At 44.2% G+C, this 6,938-nt stretch overlaps 1 pseudogene; it reads left to right on the top strand.

Annotated features, from left to right (window-relative positions):
• Positions 1 to 6,333: 6,333 nt before the first annotated feature.
• On the top strand, positions 6,334 to 6,938 carry LOC118542072 (large ribosomal subunit protein uL15 pseudogene; annotated as a pseudogene).

Genomic DNA, 6,938 nt, shown 5'->3' with positions numbered 1-6,938 from the left:
GTGAGCCAGGTAATATAAAAATGAAGCTTCTCTCTGTTTCCATGCGATATTGGCAGATGCTGAAACACAATGCCCTGTGAGTTAGCCATAAGTACTGGTAATAGGGTACTTTAGGAGAGTCAGGATTTCTTGATGTTAAGGGGCCCCAAAGATCAACAGCAGCCAGGACAGAGGTAACAATGTAGCAGCTTGGGTGAACAGTAGGAGGGAGGCAGACCTCTACCCAGCTCTCTGGCCACGCTTACCAATCAGGTGCTCCTCGGGGGACTGAGGGCAAGAACCTGGCTGTAATTGTAGCTTTACCTATTTGTATCTTCCTCACAGCAGTCTCAGTCCTGCAGCTCTCCCTGCACCCCACTAGCTACGGTTGGCTGCCCGAGAGTTGTCACTCTGGCTGAGTCTCCGAGGAGGAGAAAAATGATTTCTCTATACTTCAGTTCTATAACTTATGGGCGAAAGAGGACAAATGAAGCACCAAATGTGGGGTGGAGTGTGCTTCTGTGACTTACGTGAGGCCCTTGTGAAAGCCCTTCAAATCCTTTACCTGACCAGATTCCAGTAAAGCAACACTCCCCTGCCCCCTTGTCCATAACATTTAGTGTGGTTCTCATCCTCCAATAGCAACGGTGGGGACAAGATGATGTCTATCAATAGAGCAGTCACACAACTGTTATTTCCTTTCTGCTCCAGCCTTTCCTTACCAGTCAATATCATTCTGTGCCTGGATTCTCTTAGTCATCACCAATATTGAGAATGCTGTCCTTTGATTTGAAAGGGAATTAACCTGCATCAGCCTAATCCGAAGGACATTTAACTAAAACTACCCAGGAACCCTCTCCCCTCCTATAGAGCAAAATCTTTTTTTTTTTTTAGAGCCAAAACCTTTAGTTTTCAGTTCACCCTTGATTTTTAGCTATAACAACTTCAGTAGTATCCTCTTACAACTTTTGATGTTTCTCTCGTTTTCCCAAACTCCCTTAAATGAAGACCAAATGCTCGACTGATCTCTTGTTTCTGGAAGCCAAAGATCTTGAGAAAAACTGAGCATTCTCACAGGTCTCCCCAGATACTGGAAGCAGCAATGGAAGACCCCAGCTGGCTTGGGCTTAACCGTTGGTGGTTTTTAACATACAACTTCCCCTTAGACATGATAACACAGGAAGCCCTTCATAGCTTGAGAGAACAGCAAACGTTCCAGTGAAAAATCAGAAGGGGAAGGGAGGGGCCCGAGTCTCGAACATGGTCAGGCTCTGCTCTGAGTGTCAGAAGCACTGAATTATAATCTGAGCCTTGCCACAGACTACCTGATGACCATGAACCTCGGTTTCTCCTCTCAAACAGGTAAGCATGCTGTACCCACCTTAAAGGCATAGAGGAAAAAAAAAAAAATTAACCACTGCAGTGAAAATAAGCCACCTAATAGACTTGAACTCAGCTTAGAGCTCTCTTTGTGAAGGGGGGGGGCCACTGGTGAATAAGGACCGGACTGTTGGCTATTGCTTTGATCTCTCCCTAGTACAGAAGGAAACCAAGTACCGCACCAACCTGCACTGCACTCTGCTATTGTTCAGAAGTGAAAGTCTATTTTCTTAGCTTGGAAAGCAGCCAGTTCTTACCCACCCTATCCCATACACATGCAGCTTCACCCACGGCTGTGGACGGGGATGGGAACTATAAGCATCAATCAGTTCATTGATAAGATTTTCAGGCCCAACCTCTTGGGGTCTTTATGAATGCTATTTAACTTTATTCACTCTGCTCACCACCCTCACCCTTACCCTCGTTCCAGCCCCCTGGTCAGGTGGGGAAAGGGAGGTACAGAAGTTGGCCAGGTACCAAGAGAGTGAGTTAAGAACAGAGAGGAAATAAGACTCAACAGCCTTCCCTTTAGCCTAAAGACACTTCCTCTTCCTTGAGGTTTCCTAATGGACTTCCTCTAATTCCTATTTTCTTACCACAAAATTAAGTCATCTCTGACTTAAGAGAGCCAGGCTCTCTTGGGTAATGGGGGAGAGAACAAATGAGTGAGATTTCTGATCATTCTAACCAATATCTTCAGTCATTAATTTAGGAACTAGTTCTTAAGAAGCTAATTATTGGCAGGAAAGCAAGGGAGTGCTCCAATCTTATTTTCTCCTTGCTTTGAAATGACATGATGAACCTCAGCTGAGGTCCCCAGACTTCACCCAGAGTGCATTTCGTCCACAGTGGTGAAACAAAGGAAACTTTCAAAAATCAACCAGACAACAGATCTAAAACATTTTCAAGACAGAAAATTCTGGAATGATGTCTTACAGGTGTAGAGCAAATTTCATTCCAGTTATCACAGTGCCATATACACAGTAGATGCCTAATAAATATTGAATTCATTTAAGACATTGGAGGTTTAAATGGTAATGATTACAGAGGGTGGCATTGAGAAATTATTATTTCCTAAGCCAAAGCATCACACACCAGAGACTATATTCTTGAGTTAGCCAGTTCACACACAAATTACCATGGAGTAAGAGGGGAATTCACTCAAAAGAGAAGTGGGAACTGGAGGTGAAAATCAGGAAGACATTTTCAGACAACTTCCCCAAAGTCATTCAACAAACATGTATTTAGCCCCTTCTATGGGTAAGAAGCTGGGCGGGCTGCTCTGGGAGACACACAGATGAACCAGATGGGGGCCACACCAGAGTTCAGTGGGGAAGATGAAACATGAATGAAAGCAACACTACCATGAGGCAGTTCATGATACATAAGGTCAAGTCCAACAGAGCACTGTAAACGGGAAATCACGTTGGGCCATAGGGAATGTAAGCTGCCTGCTGGAAGAAGTGTATCTGAGCTCAGCTTAGGAGGACAAGAACTCTGACAAGTGTGTTAATGGTTACAGTGGGAGTGGCACCACGATGCAACATGGAGTGGCATGAAAACAGAAGCAGCAGAAGAAAAAAGAGCCTGTGTTTAGGACATGGCAATGGCCTAGCTTGACTAGGACTCACAAATGTTCTAGATTAGGATACAAATGCAGGGAGGAGGCCTTGATTGCCTAAGCTAAGGAACTTAGAGGCTCTGGTTAGAAGGCAATGGGGAGACATCGAATGGTTTTGAGTTAGGGAAGGAGCATGATTAGAATTGTGCTCTGGGACTATAAACGTGGTGGCAGTGTTTATGATCAACTATACATGGGGATATCAATCAGAAGGCTATTGCTAATAGTCCAAGTGAAAGTTTCTGAAGTCCTGAACTGGGGTAGCAGTCATGAGAACGGAAGGGAAAGAGTATTTGCAAGAGAGTTTTCAATTTCTCTCCACCCATTGTGAAAAGTAATATACTCTTCAAAGCACTGCTATTTGTAATAGGCAAAAACTGGGAGCTTTTTAAATGCCCATCAACAGCACAATCAATAATTTGTGGTGCATTCACACTACAAAAAAAATTTCTTTTAAAGATTTTATTTATATGATGGAGAGAGACACAGCGAGAGAGGGAACACAAGCAGGGGGAGTGGGAGAGGGAGAAGCAGGCTCCCCACTGAGCAGGGAGCCCGATGCGGGGCTCGATACCAGGACCCTGGGATCATGACCTGAGCCAAAGGCAGACGCTTAACGACTGAGCCACCCAGGTGCCCCACACTACAAAATATTGTAGAATAACAAAAATGAATGAAATACAATTACATGCAACACTTTGGATGGACCTCACCTACGACTGAAAGGAAGAAGCCAGCCACAGAAGAGCACATCCTGAATGATTCCATTTATATAAAGTACAAAATCATGCAAAATGAATCTATACTGTTAGAGGATTAGATAGTGGTTAATTTTGTGGGGGCAAGGCAAGAAATGATGGAAGCAGGCATCTGGGTTCTAGTAACAGGCATGATGAACAGACTGATAAAACTACAATGTGATTCTTCTTCTCCCACTCTTTCTTGCCTCTACTTGAAAACTGGCAGGTCCCATTACTTCTCTGTTCCTTAGATAATATGCAGTGCTATGGTCACTTTAAATAACAAATGCAGTCTCAATCCAGAAACAGTTCCAGAACAACAAAAATTCCAAACAGCACTGCATCATTTCTAATCTGCCAGTTTAAGTTGGTTTCAGATTAAAGCCTCCAGTGGAAAGAGGTTGGGAGCATGGTTGGCTTTTCCTCCCTAATCACTCCTGGCTCAAAATTGTCCCTAGCCAAGGTGGAGGATGGGCAGTGGAGGGCTAGGATGGGGAGGGTAGGTCAGAATGGGTGGCTTAATACTTTCTAGGCCTAGCAGATGTTTAAAGCTGGTGTTTCTGGTGAGCCTGGCAGATGGTTAAAGCTGATGCTCTTCTCCTGGCCACTCTTCTAGGCCCTTCAGTGGTTCTCTGCTGGGCCCATATATCTTTATATTTTGGCGGCCACTTGCAGCTCCTTCTTCAAACCCCTGGGCATCCAGAAGTTCCCCTCCAGCCCAAGACAACCCTCTCCCCCTCCCACATCTGGCCCCCATAAGACCTTTCAAGGCAGAGCTCTCTCTGGTTCCCTTTCCGATGCCCCTTGTCAGCCATTCTGTCATCTTCTATATTTGCAGGTAGACTCAGGCCCCATCCACAGAAGCTGCAGTGTTCTCAGACACCAGCACTCTGGGTCACCCATACTGCAGGAGGATCTCCAAGTCCTCCTACTGAGGCATCTTTCTTCGGGTCCTGGGATCAGAGGACACTCAAGGAACTCAGACTGGCAACGGCTCTCTCCAAAGAAACTTCTTAATCTTTTTCCTTCCTCAGACTCTTTTACAGCTCTGGCCTGCCTAAGGGGCCAGAGGTTGTGAGGCAGATTCTCCTTTATTCTTTTTGTAAAATCTGCCTGTGGGGTATGTGCCTCACACTCACCTGGGAATCTTAGTATCTACTGTATTTGTGCCTCAGTGGAATATGGCACATACATTGTAACACTTTCAGACTATGCGGACAAAAGAAGAAAGTAAAAATCATCCACAATTCTAACACCCAGAGATACCTATTAATATTTTAGAATCAAAAAAATGTTATTTCTTTAAGATACTTTTCTCCAGGTGTCTCCTTCCTTCCTTCCTTCCTTCCTTCCTTCCTTCCTTCCTTCCTTCCTTCCTTCTTCCCTCCCTTCCTTTCTTCCTTCCTCCCTCCCTATTTAAAAAATGGGATCATATTAGACATACCATTTTGTAGATGCTTTTTGATTTAACCCATGCCAACACACAAAGAATCATTTTAATCACTGTAACATTTAAAATTATATCTACTTCTTCATTCCCTTGTTTTGAGCATTTAGTTATTTACAATGCTATTATTATCAATAACACTATTATGGATATCTTCATGTACAAAGCTTTTTTAAAAAAGAACTTTTTCTTTTGGAAACGTAGTCAAGAGTTGACAAGCCCACAACAGATATTTTAAAGGTAGACATCAACACAGTTTGCTAATTGAATAAGTATGCAAGTAAGGGGGAAGGAACAAGAAAAAAATAACAAAGTAAGGCAGGAAGTTGCTCTGTTGGGGTGAAGATGAGTGGTTTACAAAGTGCTTGAGTTTGAGGGTCTGTAGGCCACCCAGGTAGAAATGCCTAACTGGGAAGAAACCAGGGGTAGAGATGGCACCTTCCTTTAAGACACTTGTCTATTAAACTAACCCCAGCAAGGCATGGTTTTGTCGGGCTACAAGCCTAACGGTGTTTGCAGTTAGATGGGAAAAGACCCAGTGGAAAGGGATTGACTGACGAGAACAAGGTCTCAAGTCACCAAGAAGGGACAGAATGGGGGCAAATAGAAAAAGTAACCTAGAAAAGAAAAGGGAGAAAGTGTCAGGATAGGAAAGTTATTGGAAAGGGCAAAAATTGCTGAAGAGGCTCAGAACAGATGGCTTGTAGATCCTGGTTAAGTCATCTGCTTACAGTGAGAATGGTGAGGTGATGACTCAGGACTTAGACTGAGAAGTGTTGTTGTATTGTTATTTTAAAGTAAGCTTGAGCTCATTTGCCACTACTCAAAATACTATTCAAAATATGGTCTGCAGCATTGCATCACTAGGTACCCCAGACCCAAATCAGAATCTGCATTTTAAACAAGATCCCAGATGATCTATGCCCATTAAAGTTTGAGAAGTACTGCTGTAGCCCATCTTCCCCACTTAACAGAAAAGGAAATGGAAGTTCCAGGAGATAAGCTATTTTTCAAGTCAACTTTGCAAAGGTTGAGAGAGCTCCTTCAGGAAATTAATGGGAATTCAATGATGATGAAAACAAGAATCTTTAAATGGGAGTGAAGTTCCAGCTATATAATTTCACGACCTTTTTAGCAATACTGGTGTGTAGGAATGAAGAGGAATGGTTTGGGATTATCCAAATATGAGGTATATAAGGCACTGCAGGAGATGAAAGGAGTGAAAGAATCTGCAGTGTTATTGGCTTTTTCCGTCTGGGCTGCCGACACGCCATCCAGACTGAGGAAGACCCGGAAACTTCGGGGCCACGTGAGCCACGGCCACGGCCGCATTGGCAAGCACCGGAAGCACCCATGAGGCCGGGGTAATGCTGGTGGCATGCATCACCACAGGATCAACTTTGACAAATACCACCCAGGTTACTTTGGAAAAGTTGGTATGAGACATTACCACTTAAAGAGGAACCAGAGCTTCTGTCCAACTGTCAACTTTGATAAATTGTGGACCTTGGTCAGTGAGCAGACACGGGTAAATGCCGCCAAAAACAAGACTGGAGCTGCTCCTATCATTGATGTGGTGCGATCGGGCTACTACAAAGTTTTGGGAAAGGGAAAACTCCCAAAACAGCCTGTCATCGTGAAGGCCAAATTCTTCAGTAGAAGAGCAAAGGAGAAGATTAACGCAGTCGGGGGCGCCTGCGTTCTAGTAGCTCGAAGCCACGTTGGCGGGGGTGGGGGGTGGGTGGGGGGGGTGGTGTTCATTAAATGCTAA

Source organism: Halichoerus grypus, chromosome 8 (genome assembly GCF_964656455.1).
Source record: "Halichoerus grypus chromosome 8, mHalGry1.hap1.1, whole genome shotgun sequence".
NCBI lineage: Eukaryota > Metazoa > Chordata > Mammalia > Carnivora > Phocidae > Halichoerus > Halichoerus grypus.
Note: the sequence above shows the minus strand (reverse complement) of the source record. Positions and strands in the feature narration are given on the sequence as shown.